Raw genomic sequence first — 17,115 nt, 5'->3', positions numbered from 1 at the left:
CCGTCCACGTGTCCAGGATACCGGGCCAAGTTTCCTGCTTCCCTGATTACGTCACTCGCTCTTCCACAAAGTTTGTCGACGTTTGTTTCCTTGTTCTTTAATCCTAAGGCAAGGCTGTCTACCGGGGCTTTGTGTGTCATTCACGTGGCGGACTTGTGATGGCCAGCCCTCTATGTAAGCTATTGGAGGTTCATAATGACGGGTCCGAGGGTATGACTGTGACCTCACCCCCCCCCCTCACCCCCCATTCTCTTGTTCCAGGTGGGACAGTGTGTAAATCACCGCGGTCTGGTCACAGGCTGGACTCGTTATCGCCAAGCGGTAGTACCCATGGAGGTCATGTACCCCCTCCCGGAGCGAGCTGTGGAGCTACATGGTGACCTGTCTGTGGGACACATTAGACCCTCCACCCAACGTGCGGCCTCCAGTGATGCTTCTCTCAGGGAAAACCTTTCGGGCTGAACAGAGCGCAAACATCATATATATATATATATATATATATATATATATATATATATATATATATATATATATATATATATATATATATATATATATATATATACACACACACACACAAACACACACACAAATACACACACACTCAGACACACACACACACACACACACACACACACACACACACACACATACACACACACACACACACACACACACACACACACACACACACACACACATACACACACATATATGAATATATATATATATATATATATATATATATATATATATATATATATATATATATATATATATATATATATATATAAATTTATTCCTCTGGTCCAGACCCTTTCAGCCGTGTGCAGCGCGGGGTCCCGGGCGGTGCTCACGCCAGAGCGTCGCGGGGAGGTCAGTCACTTCGCGTTGCAGCCCCGCGGGAGCCTGACTGTGCACGCCTGGCACACTGCGTTCTGGCACTTCCTGGTGTATTGAAACTGATTTTGGGTGGTGCTGGAAATGGCCTTCAGCCAAGTAATATGATGTAGCTGTAAGGCGGTGACTCCAGCGTCACTTAACCTTGGCACGGGGCGGCTGCTGAGGCATACGGATGAAGGGTTATTGCTTATTGGTCTTGGCCTTGGATAACCCTATCAGTTAGCCCACTCTACGGTGCTGTAGCGACTGTGGTCTGCTGCAATACCACAATGCAGCTTGAAACAGACCCAGGGGCTGCTAGACTGTTCATACTGTATTTAAATGTACCTACACATATTGCTTCTCAAGTCACAGAAGGCGATAGATAGATAAATAGATAGATAGATAGATTGCTAGGTAGAATGATTGATAGATAAATAGATAGATACAGAATGATAGACAGATAGATATAGATATTAGTGTTTACTGATGGATACTGACAGGCAGTGTTACTAGAGATTTTTGAGTTTGTGTTGGTGGTGGGCGTGGTGGGCGTGGGGCTGGCTGGGGTGCAAGACGTGGGCCTCATCAGGTAAGAGAGGTGACCAGAGTTTTAATAGAATGATGTAGATGTTGTGTTTTGGTGATGGGAGGAAGCGGAGGGCAGTTATGAGACGAAGGCCGGTGATTGCAGTATTGGGACAAGGGAATAGCTAGCACGGGTCTGGGGGCAGGTGTTTGTGTGGTGAGGTGTCTGCAGGAGGCCCGCTGAGCAATGTCGCCATGAGCTACAGGAAGGGGCGGGCGCGGCAAGGTGCTGTCATCCCGCCATACATCAGCGCGAGGCAGGAGACACTGAGAGTGGCGATTCCCTGAATAGCGCGGCCTTGAGCGAGGCTAGTAGAGAAGTGTCGTGAGTCCATCGTTATTGTGAGGTCCGCCGAGGTGTGCAGCAGCTCCACTACTGCCCAGCGTCCACTCCAGCACTAGAGGGGCTGGTCGGAGGAGCCGTTCTTTTCTCCCGCTGCACGCCAAACCGGCCTCGTATCGACCGTACGCCGCCGTGGGCCAACGCGCAGGCGTGCCAGGACTGCGTACGGACACGGCCCAAGATGGCATTTATCAAGCCACTAATGAAACCTGAGATGGAAAATGTTGCTTTGATGAATTTAAGTTCCAGGATTTTTTTTTTCGTTTTGTTTTGAGTTGTTGAAGCGTACAACGGATATGATTACAATTTTGTGCGTGTCTGTGTGCGTGTCTGTCTGTCTGTGTGTGTGTGTGTGTGTGTGTTAGGTGTTGTGCTAGGCATGGCTTCCATTCCTCGGGTGGCAGGGATGTGTGGTGGGATGTGCAGGGGCGAGGCAGGTGTGGAGCATGATGTGGTGGTGGCGGCGAGCTGTGGCCATGGCCGGGGTGGGGCGGGGACTAAGGGCGGGAGAGGGTGCGCGGGGGCCCGTGCTGGTGTGCGTGGAGGAGGGTGAGGGGCCGCGGGCCGGGCAGAGCGCAGTGCGTGCGTGAGTGAGTGGCTGGAGCCCGCGTGTGGGCTGCCTCACGCCGGGACGACACGACACTTCCTCCTGCTGGTGTGTGCCGCGGCTCTGTGCGCGTACCGTGCTCGCCTCACCGCCCTGCGCCTCCCCGGCCTGGACTAGTCTTTCTGAGGAGCCCCTCCACCACGCCGCTCGCCTTGGGGCCTCATCCTGCACCAGGACGGCATCGTAACAGCTGGCGGAGGCCGAGCCACCGCCACCGCTGTCCCCGGAGGTGGTGAGGCTGGCGGGCGGCAGCGGTGATGGCGTGACACTGCCACCATCGATCCGCCCCGCACCCTCACGCACACCACTACCACATACACACACATACACCCACCCACCCACACACACCTACACACACGTGTACACCAGTAGCAGGAACGGTTGTGGTCGTAGTGAGCGGCGGCGCGTGCGGCCGTGCCCGCGTGTGTCCCTGCACCTGGCAGCAGCCGTGGCCTCCGTCATGCCGCCGCCCCCCCTGCCTGCCGGAGGGCGGAGGGCTGACGCCGGGGAGAAGCAGGCTGCCGGCCCAGCCAGTGTGTCCTTTCTGCCGCCTACTGGCGTGTGCCTTCTGCCCACCCGCCACCGCCTGGCCCGCGGCGGGAGGGCGTGAGCGCCAGGCCCAGGAGTGGGGCTCGGCGGCAGCAGCCTTCGTGCCGGATGACGGAAAGTCCTGAGTGAAGGCAACTCAGTCAACGTAACACATGAAAGAGAAAAGTTTCCAGCTACCTCAGCAGGTTGTGTCGAGACGAAACTGGCGACAGTGCACTTTGCGGTACCATGTCATGAAGGTGTTGAAACTCGCGTCGCGCCTCAACCTGGAGTACTTCTGGTCTTGTTATTGCAAGTTTAACACCCTCAAGGAATACTGAGGCGCTCAGCCAAGTGCGGCGCGTGCTGCGAGGGACCCATTTTTTGCCAGGGCGCGGGCGTGGGCCCCCTGCCAGGATGCTCGGACCTCCCCGCCCCCACGCCGCCCACCTCGCCCCCCCGCCGTCCCCCCGCACCCGGGGAGCAACTTTATGACGTGGGTCAGGTAAGTCAACGTGTGCTCCTGTGCCGGTCAGCGATGTACACACACACACACACACACACACACACACACACACACACACACACCCTTGTAATTGAGTGACCAGGTCCTAACGCCCCCCTGTGCTCGGGTCACACACAGCCTGCCACAACACTGTAATTCAGTGACCCAACGTTCCCTAACCTGTACCAGGAACACACACACACACACACACACACACACACACACACACCATTGCCATTCATTGACCTTATTGCCTTATAACTGCAGGAAAAACACACCTCTCCTATAACCTTGTCACATTATTATTATTATTATTATTATTATTATTATTATTATTATTATTGTTGAACGTCTTTTTCTTAAATTTTCCTTCCTATTTTCTTCTCCTCCTCCTCCTCCTCCTCCTTCCATGGTATCATCTTATTTTCACATCGGAAATTAAACTTAAATCACTGTGTTATTTGCTCTCCGTTAATGGCACTGTACAGTAAACCATTGATTAATTAGAACACAAATTCACTCTTGTATGAATGTTAATGTTGTACTTGTTATCTTCGTGTTTTTTGTCTTCAACTATGTCTACCCTCGTTGTCCTCCTCTTCCTCTTCTTCCTCTTCTTCCAATTACTGTTCCTCATTTTCTTCTTAACCTTCATTTTCTCGTTTTTCTTCTCCCTCGTCTCCTCCTCCATCTTCTTTTCCTCCTTTTCTTCTTGAGTTCCTTGTTTTTCTTCCTCTTCCTCCTCTCTCGTTCCTCAATTTCTTCATTTTCTTCTTCTTCTTCCTCTTCTTTTTCTTCCTCCTCCTCCTCCTCGTCGTCGTTCATCTTCTTTCCTTCATTTTCTTCATTTTCTGCTCCCTTGTTCTCTTTCGTTCACCCCTGTTCTTCCTATCTTCCTCCTCCTCCTCCTCCCCCTCCTCCATCGTTTCCTCTACCTACTCAATAACTACTTAATTGCCTAACAACCATAATGGCTAGTTTTGGAAAGACGAAATTCACATCTTCATTAAATCTTATCCACCTTCATGAGATCAGAGAGATATGGTGTCAGATCACGTCTTTGAAGGTTCTTTTATAATGAATCGTGATGCCATGCTTAATTTTCCTTCTTAAGCGTGATAGCCCAGCCTAGTGTGTGGTGACCAGCGTGATAGCCCAGCGTAGTATATGTGGTGACCAGCGTGATAGCCCAGCCTAGTATGTGTGGTGACCAGCGTGATAGCCCAGCCTAGTATATATGGTGACCAGCGTGATAGCCCAGCCTAGTATGTATGGTGATTTGAGCCTTTGGTTTTAGTGAAGGGCTGCTCAGTGTTCACTCGTGGATTGGGGAGGAGGAGGAGGAAGAGAAAAGAAGAGAAGGGGTTGATGACTTTGAGAGGGGAGGAAAAAAAGGGAGATTTTAAAAGAGCGTAAGACTGGAAAACTCTCATGATTCTTTAAGTTCTCGTCTGATGTGTGTGTGTGTGTATGTGTGTGTGTGTGTGTGTGTTCAAGTACATATCTTTCTAATTCCTGCTGCATAATCATAAGTTTTTGAAGGTAATATCGAAGGCATGATATTACAATGTTCAAATATCCCGCCCTCTCCACAGACAAAAATGCCCGTATCGTCAGAAACTTTCGAATCGCAACAGATATTTCTCAAAGCCACACAGGAAACAAGTCTGGTTATCGTGAATGTTTTTTTTAATGTTCATGGTGTAGATTGTAGAACCTTTGCCAAACTATCACTAGGCTCATAAAACTACCCATGAAACTACCCAGCACAACCTCAATGAAAGCCTTATTAAAAATGTGAGTGTGTGTAGATGATTCTCTTTCTACTTCATTTTCTGGCTTCCATTATTCAGACTCTTTTAAAACTTTTTTCTTGTTATTTATTTTCTTCTTTTCATATTTTTCATTTGTTTCCCATCTTCTTTTTCTCATATTTGTTGACCTTTGCGTTTGGGAATTTGGGTCTAAAGTATCCTATCGTGACATATATATATATACACCATTGCTCCGAGAAGGCCATATAAGATCAGATCAGATGTAGTCTCGGGATATGCCTTTGCAACGGTTCCTGGATTTTCTGTTCACTCAGTGTCAATGCTCTCGTGCTTTAACTCTGATTTTCTTTTTCAATATTCACTTGACATCTAATTTTTTTCACTGGTTTTGTTCTTGTGTTTTAGCCTTCTGAATTCTCTGTCTTTCCTTCTAGAGCTTTTTCAACCCGGCGGTAGCATCAGGGATCATGTTTGTTAATGGTCCCTCCAAGCGAGAAAAATGAGAAAAAATCACCCCTCACACAAACCATTTCATAATATATATCAAAGCATTTGTGATCAGATTATGTATCATCTATTTTTGGGGGTTTATATCATGGCACAAATTTGGCCCGTCGCTGCTACACGGTAAAGCCACAAATTTGGCCCGTCGCTGCTACACGGTAAAGCCACAAATTTGGCCCGTCGCTGCTACACGGTAAAGCCACAAATTTGTCCCGTCGCTGCTTCACGGTAAAGCCACAAATTTGGCCCGTCGCTGCTACACGGTAAAGCCACAAATTTGGCCCGTCGCTGCCACACGGTAAAGCCACAAATTTGGCCCGTCGCTGCTTCACGGTAAAGCCACAAATTTGGCCCGTCGCTGCTTCACGGTAAAGCCACAAATTTGGCCCGTCGCTGGGGTTAAGCAATTTTTCCTTTCTTCTATTTTCTCACTACCTTCATCGCTATTTTACAGTAATAATGTGTCAGCTAGGTGTTCGATGACAGAACTCTAGAACACTATCTTGCCCGAGTTGTAGGTACACAGCCTCACCCGTGATAAAACTATTGACAATTTCATGAGTCCTACAAGAGTTGAACCCCGCCAGAGTTTAGTAAAAGCCATATAGTAAAGTTGTATAGTTTTCTTCTATAGTAAAGCTAAATATCATATATAGTAAAGGTGTGTAGTATAATTGTAACAGCCTCACAAGAACTGCAGGTGGATCAAAACCTCACCTGAGTTAACACAGATTGCAGCCTCTCTACAGCTAAAAGAAGATAACAGCTTGATGGGTGTTAATAAGTAACATCTTTAAACCTATAGTGATTACAGCCTCCCGGAGCTGAGTGTAGGTAACAGATTGATGTGTGTTTATAAGTGACCTCATAAGACCTATAGTGATTACAGCCTCCCGGTGCTGAGTGTGGGTAACAGATTGATGTGTGTTTATAAGTGACCTCATAAGACCTATAGTGATTACAGCCTCCCAGTGCTGAGTGTGGGTAACAGCTTGATGTGCGTTAATAAGTATCATCTCAAAACCTAGCGTGATTACAGCCTCCCAGTTCTGAGTAACGGCCTTAGAGCTCACACAAGCAACACTCATACCCGATACCACATAATCCTATTAGTAACACGCTCACAATAGCCACAGCTGTATAAGTACCTCACCACAGCTTAAATTATTTGCGGTCAGATATCTAAGCGGAGGCCATTGATGAGTGAGGGACCTCCTGAGCTGAGTGTTGGTAGCGGGCAGCGCTTATCGGGTCCTTCGGCGTGAAGGAAACATATATGAAATACCTCTCATTTGCTTCTCCTAAGAACTGTGACGCAAAGTACTATGATATTTCACTTAAATAATTCTCACACTTTTGTATGAAAATATAACAGAGGATAAAGCACTGTTCAACTTGGCTGCTTTCTCGGAATACGAAATCTGGTACCCACAATTCGCTGTTTTGTTTTAATATGATGCAGAGGTGACTGAAATCAGGCTTACAGTGATATGTGGTCATTCAAGTGTATTAACTAACCACATGTATGGGCTGTGTAACTTCTAGCGAAAATACATTGAAATCAGGCTTACAGTGATATATGGCCATTCAAGCGTATTAACTAACCACATGTATGGGCTGTGTAACTTCTAGCGAAAATACATTGAAATCAGGCTTACAGTGATTTAAACATCGTATTAGACTTATTTTGTCCTTTTTGTCCCGTTTTTCAAGGTGTAATTAGCTGATTTTGTTGTTGTTTATTAATTTTTACGAGTGAGTTTGTAATATATCGACCTAACTCCGAAAATCCGACACTGGCTACAAACTCCGCCCTAAAATTAAATTAAAAAGCCAAACTAGCCACATAACTTAATGAATGATAATATGACATTTAAAAATCTTGTCACTAACTCTCATACAACAATCATCTTATAGGTCTGTAGTGAAGGAGGCAGTTCAAGGACAAGAAATATAAAAACAAATAAATAGTCTACCAGCTCTTCAGAGGCAAAAAAGGATTTCTTACGCGGTGCTGGGGAAAAAAAGGCTTAATACTTGAATGAACCCAAGGAGAAAGATAGAAAAATAAATGATTTGAGCAGGAAAATAAATGAATAAACCTTGGAAATTATGGTGCTATACAACGTTGTCAAATTATCGTACTCAAAACATCGCAAATTTCAGTTCCAGGGCCGGAAACTTTTCTACCCACACAGATAACGAGATTCCAGTTAAAGTTATCGTTAAAATCATTTCTTATTGTGTCAGTTTGCGATAGCTGTGACTCAGAAACCGGAAGATACGACGCACTGAGTGGCTGAGTACGATAATTTGATAACGCTGGTATTCAAGTATAGAGATAGTGTAATGCCATTGAAGAAGAGTAGTGAGTGACCATTCAGGAGAGATGATCAGTAGAAGGACCTACGAAGCGATACAAAGTGATTCAGGTCAAAAGTAGAAGTCACATTTTTTGGTATTGTTAAAGGCTTTCGACTCTCATATCATCTATTTCCACAGGGCCAGAAGGGAGATGAGTTTGGTTCTTATGAGTGGGATTTTAGGTTCATGGTAAACAGAAGAAGGGTCAAACTACCACCAACAGGGTCATCAAACTACCCCTGGAAATGCCCCAAACTCCTACGAAGCCCTTTTTCTTTTACAGCAAAGGAGACAGCTCAAGGGCACAAAAAAAGGAAACTGTATTTATAAAAGGCCCGTCACTCGCTGTTCCAACTTATGAGTAGCATTTTAGGTTCATGGTATACAGAAGAAGCGTTCAAACTACCACCAACAGCCTCTTAAAACTACCCCTGGAAATGCCCCAAACTCCTACGAAGCCCTTTTTTTTTACAACAAAGGAGACAGCTCAAGGGCACAAAAAAAGGAAACTGTAATTAAAAAATGCCCGTCACTCGCTGCTCCAAATTATGAGTGGCTTTTTAGGTTCATGGTATACAGAAGAAGGGTCAAACTACCACCAACAGGCTCATAAGACTACCCCTGGAAATGCCCCAAACTCCTACGAAGCCCTTTTTTTTACAGCAAAGGAGACAGCTCAAGGGCACAAAAAAAGGAAATTGTAATAATAAAAAGCCTGTCACTCGCTGTTCCAACTTATGAGTGGTATTTTAGGTTCATGGTATACAGAAGAAGCGTCAAACTACCAACAGGGTCATCAAACTACCCCTGGAAATGCCCCAAACTCCTACGAAGCCCTTTTTTTTTTTTTTTACAACAGAGGAGACAGCTCAAGGGCACAAAAAAAGGAAACTATTAAAAAAAGCCCGTCACTCGCTGTTCCAACTTATGAGTGGCATTTTAGGTTCATGGTATACAGAAGAAGCGTTCAAACTACCACCAACAGGCTCATAAAACTACCCCTGGAAATGCACCAAACTCCTACGAAGCCCTTTTTCTTTTACAACAAAGGAGACAGCTCAAGGGCACAAAAAAAGGAAACTGTAATTAAAAAATGCCCGTCACTCGCTGTTCCAAATTATGAATAGCATTTTAGGTTCATGGTATACAGAAGAAGGGTCAAACTACCACCAGGCTCATAAAACTACCCCTGGAAATGCCCCAAACTCCTACGAAGCCCTTGTCAAATATATGTGCTCGGGAGATGAATCGTTCGACAGACGTACCTAACAATCACCAAATCGGGGGTACAAACTCGGCGGAGGGACATTTTTTGGCAGCCATAGCCGGTAATGGGTTTAAAGAGTAGCCTATCCAGATATTTTGTTTCTATTTATTAACCCCATCACCAAGCTACAGAAATGGATCAAGAAGTGGCTGTTAAAATTCAGTGAAGTAAAATATAAAGTCCTGCACCTTGGGAGGGTTCCGTAGGAGTTTGGGGCATTTCCAGGGGTAGTTTTATGAGTCAGTTGGTAATTTCACGCTTCTTAAGTACCATGAACCTAAAATGCCACTTATAAGAACCAAACTGATCTCCTTTCTGGCAATTATCGACCAAAGTCACTTCTACTTTTGACCTGAAGAATAAGTTACCAGCCCTTAGGGAGAGGTCTTGTAGATGAGGTCGTATTATTAAATTATTTCGACGCCCAATCACACATATTTGACAAGGCTTTCGTAGGAGTTTGTGGCATTTCCAAGGGTAGTATTATGACCTTGTTGGTAGTTTGACGCTTCTTCAGTACCATGAACCTAAATACCACTCATAAGAACCAAACTGATCTCCTTTCTGGCAATTATCGACCAAAGTCACTTCTACTTTTGACCTGAAGAATAAGTTACCAGCCCTTAGGAAGAGGTCTTGTAGATGAGGTCGGGTTATTAAATTATTTCGACGCCCATGCACACATATTTGACAAGGCTTCCGTAGGAGTTTGGGGCATTTCCAGGGGTAGTTTTATGAGTCAGTTGGTAATTTCACGCTTCTTCAGTACCATGAACCTAAAATGCCACTTATAAGAACCAAACTGATCTCATTTCTGGCAATTATCGACCTGAAGAATAAGTTACCAGCCCTTAGGGAGAGGTCTTGTAGATGAGGCCACTATGCTCAAAGTCTTTCGGCCCTCACAACAACTCAGAGGGGTCGTATTATTAAATTATCTCGACGCCCAATCACACATATTTGACAAGGCTTCCGTAGGAGTTTGGGGCATTTCCAGGGGTAGTATTATGACCCTGTTGGTAGTTTGACCCTTTCTCTGTACCATGAGCCTAAAGAAAGAACCATAGAATAGGAGAGGTCGGCCCCTTCAGCATAGACGCCATGTTGCTTCCAAAAGAGACGCGGGAAATTCAAATTGATTCTGATACAATAATGTTTTTAGAGTGCTCTAAGTTAGGTGCTTCTTGGAGATCCCGACGATGCCTTGAACACATAAAAACAAACAAACCCGCGCGGCTCATTTGGTAACAATCTCCTATTCCATGGCTCTGGGTGGAACTTGGAAACACGGATTCTTTCTGAAGGTTAAAAACACATTGCTCTATTTTTTCATTGCCTGCTGATGATTAAAGCAATGTACCACTGTCCCAGCTCCTCATACCACTACGAAAAATAACTATTACCCGACCTCTGAGGCAATGGACATGTTTCTCCGATAACAAGGGGGGTAGAAGAGGAGGGAGAGAAGGAGGAGGAGAAGGTGGAGGAGGGAGGGAAAACATAGCGTGACTTCATCGTACGGAGGTGCATGGGGCGGTGAGGGAGCTTGGGACAGGAGGGTGAGTAAGTAACTGAAGCGGTATGTTCATTGTTACCGGGTAGTGAGCGGTGTGCTGGGACGCGAGACTCACCTGGGGGTAAAGAATATACGACTGTCAAGTGTACATGGGTTGCTGGGCTCTGGGGACTGATAAGGAAACAGCTGGGAAGGAAGGAACGTTGAAATGCGAGACTTAACATATACAGAGCCGCTGGAAAACATTGCACCGAGTGTGAATATATTGTCCTCTAATATTGCTTCACCTGTGAGTTACCTGTGTGCTCGGTGGCCTTCCGTGAATCACATGAGTATCTGTTCCTCGTCATGACCACGCCTTGAGGACGGTTTAACACGATACTCCATGATAGTTCTTTTTTATATAGGATCCGTCTCTGGTTTTATCCGACTCGCTCCCTTCTACTCCCCCTCAACCCTCATTTCTCTCTCTCTCTCGGTAATGGGCCAGGAGCCACAGCACTTGGCGGCGGCAGGGATCAAGGGTCTGGGAGGAGGCTGAGGGGCGGGAGAGATTTCTTGGTGGCCGGCGTGGATGGACGGGATGGGAGGAAGGGAAGGTAGAGACAGAACTGTGTGTCTTCAGGCAGCAGGAGCATATGCTTACGGGTATCTCTGTGGCATGATAGCAGTAGTCAGACTTGGGATGATGTTTCAGTAGATTAGAAGTAAACAAATGCTAATGAAGACGATATTACAGCAATAACAATATAGATGAACCCAAGGAAAAGAATGAGGAAAGAAATTGAGCAGAAACAGCCTTGCATATTAACGTCTGCCCTTGCTCAGTGCAGAGTGAAGATTGAACCCTCTCATATTATATTTTGGGGCCATATTCTCAGACCCGGCGCCCCAGTAGCTACACATATTTGACACGGTTCTCGTAGGAGTTTCGGCCTTTTCCAGGGCTACTTTTATGACCCTAGTGGCAGTTTGACCCTTCTTCTGTACCGTGGACCTTAAAAAATGCGCATAAAAACCCAATCAATCTCCGTTTTGATCTTTGAAAATAGTTGGTGTGGGAGGTGGAAGCGTCTGAGAATGACCGCCTTAGGGCCAGTTTCACAGTTCCCCATGACGGGTTAGTAAGCTCTCAAACCAATACCAGAGCCTTCGAAATTTCCTTGTATAGTGTCTGATGTTTATATTTAAGTTCACAAATTGGATGAAACTATACAGGAAAAGTCTTTTGTATTTAGTGTGGCATCGAAGACCTCACCATTTTGGATTGTATGGGATTCTGTAGTTTGGTTCGGGCTGTTACGAAGACACTGCGTTGGACTGTGAAATCGGCTCATAGTGTTTATAGCTGAACCATCCGCGCTAGACCATTAACCATAGCAAAGTTAGAGACTCGTTTTAAGGGCCAGGCAGTGAAGGAGCATGAAAGCCAAAGCAGGTGGTGAGCAGAGCCGAAAAATAGGAGAGTTTGCCCACTTTCATCACGAGCGCCATGTTACCAAAAGAACCGCGCGAAATTCAAATTAATGCTGATATTATAGTTTTTTGCGTGTGCTCTAGATACTTCGAAATTCTTACTATACCTAGAGCATACTAAAGACACAATTGTAAGAGCGTCAGTTTGAATTTCCCGCGGTTCTCTTGGCAGCAACATGGCGCCTGTGACGAAGTTGGCCATAATTTTCTATTCTATATCTATGGTCTGAAATGATTCCCTTCCCGCATGGAGACTTCACATCGGTATTAGGAACCTCCATATATGATTTTTTATAGTATTATTTTGATTTTCTATGGGGGGATTACCGTATATGTAATGTCTGTGTAGCTTTGTATGGGTAGGGCCTAAGTCTATATATACCAAGTCAAGTCACGCGCAGGTTTGTGGGAGGAGACACGGCCGAGGCGTGGTTTATGCGTGACGTTGCTTGGAGCCAAACTAGAGAATGTAGAAACAGGGATTTAGAGAAAACGAAGAAAGGCGGACTAATTTAAATCAATCACTTCAACATGCCCTCCCTCACACCCCACACCGCCGTTTGTAGGCATTGGAATTACAGTCACGCAATAGCACAATAAAAAGGCATATTTTTCTTCATCAGTGGCTTGCCTGAACGCGCTGTGAAACCAAGCAAACATGCACATCCAGAGTGCACACACGGCCGCAACTTTAGTCACCCCTGAACTGGCGGGTATTTTTCAAGTGACGTCATCCCGCTGCTCCGCCCCAAAACCGCCTCCTGCGCGTACCGGTCGCAGTTTTGAAGCAGAGTGACTTGACTTGGTATATATAGACTTAGGGTAGGGCGAGGTGTGTTTATGGAGTACGCTGATCTGTTCGGTGCTGCCTGAGACTCGCCGAGAACTCAGTCAGGGAGACCACGGAAAGACTCTTGACAAGCTTCCACACACACACACACCGGAATAGATCTTAGCGGAAGTGGATTACGCCCGTTGCGAAAGGTGTCTGGCTCTAGGACGTTCAACACTTCCGTGAGCTCATGACTCCGCTGTCTCCCCTCTTTGTATGTGTGTGTGTGTGTGTGTGTGTGTGTGTGTGTGTGTGTGTGTGTGTGTGTGTGTGTGTGTGTGTGTGTGTGTGTGTGTTGTAAGCCGCTTTGAGGTACGGGGAATCATGTGTGTGTGTGTGTGTGTGTGTGTGTGTGTGTGTGTGTGTGTGTGTGTGTGTGTGTGTTTTGCACTTTGCGCGCCAAGCACTGGTCGATGGCACTTCAGTCTGTTTCCATGTGTTGTTGTTTTCTTTTTTTGTTTTTTTTTACTTCGTGGCCAGTAGGCTTCTTCCCGGTGGATCCTGATGGTCGGCCCAAGGCTTCTTCCCGGTGGATCCTGATGGTCGGCCCAAGGCTTCTTCCAGTGGGGCCTGAGGGTCGGCCGAAGGCTTCTTCCCGGTGGATCCTGATGGTCGGCCCAAGGCTTCTTCCCGGTGGATCCTGATGGTCGGCCCAAGGCTTCTTCCCGGTGGATCCTGATGGTCGGCCCAAGGCTTCTTCCCGGTGGATCCTGATGGTCGGCCCAAGGCTTCTTCCCGGTGGATCCTGATGGTCGGCCCAAGGCTTCTTCCCGGTGGATCCTGATGGTCGGCCCAAGGCTTCTTCCCGGTGGGGCCTGATGGTCGGCCCAAGGCTTCTTCCCGGTGGGGCCTGATGGTCGGCCCAAGGCTTCTTCCCGGTGGGGCCTGATGGTCGGCCCAGCCCGTTCTGGCGCAGGCGAGTGTTTATAGTGGCGCCATCTTGCATTGGCTCATGCTGCCCTCCCGGAGCTCATCTTTAATCCTAGAATCTAGAGTCCGGGTTGATAGGTGGTCTTCTGGACAGCATGTGGGTAGTTTTAAGCCACTCGGCGGCGGCTGAAAAATCCCAGCTTGGTGGCACCGGGCGGGGATTGAACTCGCGTCGTCCTGAACGCGGCTCCGTCACGCTATCCATTTAGCCACCGCCTCCCCAAGTTTATGAGTATCACACAAGCCTTGTAGTGACCAACAATTAATAGATCAGCTGTAAATGAACCTATAACAAGCATTGATTATTGTCTTTAGGGGTCTTTCCTTTTTTCTTTCCTGGGGGCGGCATAGTGAAGGCATACACCATACAGTCAACCATCACCTCACCCACTGTAAATAAAATTCGCCCGCGCCACTAACGGACTGGGGTCGTCCAGGAGGCCCCTTTAAATAGCCTACCGGTGAATTTAGGCAGGACTTGAACATAGCTTTATACCAGTTTGTTTTGCCCTAGATCTTTCCCTGTGCCGCGAAAGTAAAGACACTCCTTCAAATGAGCTCCCTCGTTGAATGGCGCTGAAGGAGTCTTGTCCACGCGTGGTTAGCGGAGGCCAAGGGAGAGCCAACCTTCCACACCATGACACTGCCTCCTCCTCCTCCTCCTCCTCCTCTTCCTCCTCCTCCTCCTCCTTCTCTTCTTTTCCTCTTCCTCTTCCTCTCCCTCTTTCTCCTCCTCCTCCTCCTCTTCTTCCTCCTCCTCCTCCTTCTTCTCCTTCTTCTCCTCCTCCTCCTCCTCCTCCTCCTCCTCCTCCTCCTCCTCCTCCTCCTCCTCCTCCTCCTCCTTCTCCTTCTCCTTCTCCTTCTTCTCCTCCTCCTCCTCCTCCTCCTTCTCCTCCTCCTCCTCCTCCTCCTCCTCCTCCAATTATCACTGAAAAATAAGGATACGTTGCTCTTGTTAATTTAATAATGGTAATAATAATAGTAAAAATAACGATAATTTTTTTTTGGTCATTATTATTATTATTATTATTATTATTATTATTATTATTATTATTATTATTATTATTGCTGTTAAAAATATTGTTATCACTATTAATGTCATCATCATCATCATCATCATTTTTTCAACGTCACTGTTTTACTAAATATTTTTCGGATTTTCTGCCTCGTGCGACGATGAGAAAACTTTGACTCTTCTCATGTTGAAAAAATGTCTTCAATGTGAGTTGTGACGGAAAAGTAACATATACAAAATAACTCTCTCTCTCTCTCTCTCTCTCTCTCTCTCTCTCTCTCTCTCTCTCTCTCTCTCTCTCTCTCTCTCTCTCTCTCTCTCTCTCTCTCTCTCTCTCTCTCTCTCTCTCTCTCTCTCTCTCTCTCTCTCTCTCTCTCAGCTACAATCTCCTTCTCAATGATCCTCCTACTCCTCTTCTCCTTAGCTCCACCTCCTCTCCCTCCACACGACCAGCCTCGTCACCTCCTTCCCCCCGCCGACCCTCTCCTCCTCCCGCAACCCCCTCGAGCTGAAGGAGACACTGGGCCTGTTTCCCTTTGCGATTTAAACCGGTTCGAGACAGGAAGAGATGGGGGATTAGGTTCCTTTCTTGTCCGATAGAGGTGCTTCTGTGTTCCTGCTTCATGTATTTATGAGTTTCTTGAAATTTAGTCTCATTTGATCATTTTGTTCACTCATTAAGTAGAGATTGACGTAGATTCACATAGATGTTCAGACCACACAGGCCCTATGAACATAAGAACATAAGAACGTAAGGAGTTTGCAAGAGACCGGTTTGCCTATACAAGTGAGACTAGTTTTTTTTTTAAGTTAAGGAATAAGTTCAAGGGAAAACAAAAAGTAAAAATGAGAAAAAGAGAGCTTGTTAAATACTGCCCCTCAAAAAAAAAAAAAAAAAGAGCTCAGAGGAGTGGCCAAAGGAGTGGTCAATTTCGGGAGGAGAAGTGTCTGTCTCATAGTGATCCGTCCTGAAACCGAAGTGAAATTATATCAAGTGAAATGCCACCAAGCCTTTGAATTTCTACTTGACCGAATATGAAGTTGAAGGAAGTGGCGGTCGAGTTTGTCTTTAAATGAAGCAAGCATACTGCACTGGACACTGAAGATTATGCTTTAGAGAAAACGAGGAAAGGCGGACTAAAAAAAAATCAATCACTTCACAACCTCCTCACTGAAGATTATGCGAGACGTTGCTTGGAGCCAAACTAGAGAATGTAGAAACAGGGATTTAGAGAAAACGAGGAAAGGCGGACTAATTTAAATCAATCACTTCAACATGCCCTCCCTCACTGAAGATTATGCGTGACGTTGCTTGGAGCCAAACTAGAGAATGTAGAAACAGGGATTTAGAGAAAACGAAGAAAGGCGGACTAATTTAAATCAATCACTTCAACATGCCCTCCCTCACACCCCACACCGCCGTTTGTAGGCATTGAAATTACAGTCACGCAATAGCACAATAAAAAGACATATTTTTCCGTCAGTGGCTTGCCTGAACGCGCTTTGAAAGAAGGCGAGAATGCACATCCAGAGTGCACATACGGCCCCAACTTTAGTCACCCCTGAACTGGCGGGTATTTTTTTTTGGCGCCAAGTGACGTCATCCCGCTGCTCCGCCCCAAAACCGCCTCCTGCGCGTACCGGTCGTAGTTTTGAAGCAGAGTGACTTGACTTGGTATAGTAGACTTAGCTGATTCTATTCTCGCGCTACAACGTTAATGAGGGGAAAAAAATGGTGCTGTTTGAACGCATATATTTGTTGTAGATGTCAGAATAAGCTGGAACGGGGGTGAAAAACAGAAAAACAAAGATAACAGAAGCCGAGGGATGATATATATAAGCAGGCCTCAAGAAAATGCTACTGAACACGAGGGAAAGGAAGGGAGGAGACAGTGGAGGAGTGTGGGGCGGAGGGAAAGGGAGGTTGAGGGGGAAAGGTCGGGTGGGGATGAGAGCCTTAAGAGGGCGGGGTGGCGGAGAGGA

At 46.4% G+C, this 17,115-nt stretch overlaps 1 protein-coding gene across 1 annotated transcript in view; it reads left to right on the top strand.

Moving 5' to 3' along the window:
• The first annotated feature begins 1,343 nt into the window (after positions 1 to 1,343).
• LOC127002384 (rho GTPase-activating protein 100F-like) overlaps positions 1,344 to 17,115 on the top strand; it is a 233,284-nt gene continuing 217,512 nt past the window's right edge. The window contains exon 1 of the mRNA XM_050868259.1: positions 1,344 to 3,453. The gene's annotated coding sequence lies outside the window, so the exon portion shown is untranslated. The remainder of the gene's footprint in view (positions 3,454 to 17,115) is intronic.

Source organism: Eriocheir sinensis, chromosome 23 (genome assembly GCF_024679095.1).
Source record: "Eriocheir sinensis breed Jianghai 21 chromosome 23, ASM2467909v1, whole genome shotgun sequence".
Lineage (NCBI taxonomy): Eukaryota > Metazoa > Arthropoda > Malacostraca > Decapoda > Varunidae > Eriocheir > Eriocheir sinensis.
This window is presented reverse-complemented; position numbering and strand designations above follow the sequence as displayed.